The sequence below is a fragment of the Babylonia areolata genome, chromosome 27 (assembly GCF_041734735.1).
Source record: "Babylonia areolata isolate BAREFJ2019XMU chromosome 27, ASM4173473v1, whole genome shotgun sequence".
Classification (NCBI taxonomy): Eukaryota; Metazoa; Mollusca; class Gastropoda; order Neogastropoda; family Buccinidae; genus Babylonia; species Babylonia areolata.
In genome coordinates, this window is record NC_134902.1 from 5264950 (window position 1) to 5266267 (window position 1318).

Here is a 1318-nt window from a genome sequence, read left to right on the forward strand (position 1 = left end):
GCCTCCCTCTGCAGGGGTCCTACAATGGATTCCCTCTCACTGCAATGTGCTGGGCAATGAGACTGCTGACTCCCTCGCGAAGGGAGGCACAACACGAGAGCACGTGGGCAGGTTCGCCGGCTACTCTGACCATCATCAAGGCCAAACAACAGAAGACGTGGATGCAACAGCACCCACTCCACAAAAGGGACAGACCCCTACTACCTGCTGACTAGGCGGGAACTGGTGTTCAGACTCAGGACAGGCCACAACCGCCTAAACCACCATTTATACACAAAATTCCGCACTGGTCACCGAGCACAGTGCCCCTGTGGTGGGACTGACAGCCAGACAACAGATCACCTGCTGCAGTCCCGCCCCCTCCATGAGGTGCCCAGGAAGAGGTACTGGCCCGACCCAGCTCCGGTGACCCGGAAGATCTACGGCTGTGTGAGGACATGCAGCGTACAGCTGCCTTCGTTGGGGGGGACTGGGGTGTCCTTGTGACAAACGAGAAGCAGGATGAGAACTTCATCAGATGCATATCAGTGTGTGGTAATTTTTCCAACCCCTGGTCGTTTCTGTCACGTGTTTCTGGGTTCAAATCGGAAAACCAAGACCACACAATCCTATTCTTGTCATCCGCTCCATATATGCGTCTTAGAGAGTGTTATTAACTCACTCAGTACGGCCAGTCCTCTCTTCTCCTCTACACAGACCCCGCGGATGTCCAGTGGGTGTCTGAATGACCCAACCTTTAGCTTCCGTCGTCAGAATTGTGGTATTCTTTGTCAACATTCACCTCTTCAGTATAAGAGCCTTCCGCTTGCAATATTTTGATGATGGTAATTGGGGTGAAACGCTGTTAACGTCGTCTCTTTCGCCGTTCGTATGGAGAGAGTTAAAACTCCGCAATGCACCCAACTTGAGCAGCGACTGTTCACGAGTTTGAGTCTCGCGAGGACCGGGGTTTTTACTCGCTCTTTCCTGCACTAGACCTTCACTGGTAGTCTGGTTACTAGTCTTTCGGATGAGACGATAAACCGAGGTTCATTGCATGGCATGCATTTAGGATACGTGAAAGAATCCTCCAGTATCAAAAGGACAGTCCCTGCCAATGTATTATTTTTATTTTTTAATCCAGTTTGATATTAAAACACTTGAAAAAAAAGTTATATATATATATATATATAAATCACACACACACACACACACACACACACACACACAGGTCTCTTGCGACTAAAAAGTGTAATTATGTCTGGTATGCTCTTGGAAAAATATTTTAAAAGGAAGAAGAGGGTTCCACTCTGTCACGTGTGTGTGTGTGTGTGTGTGT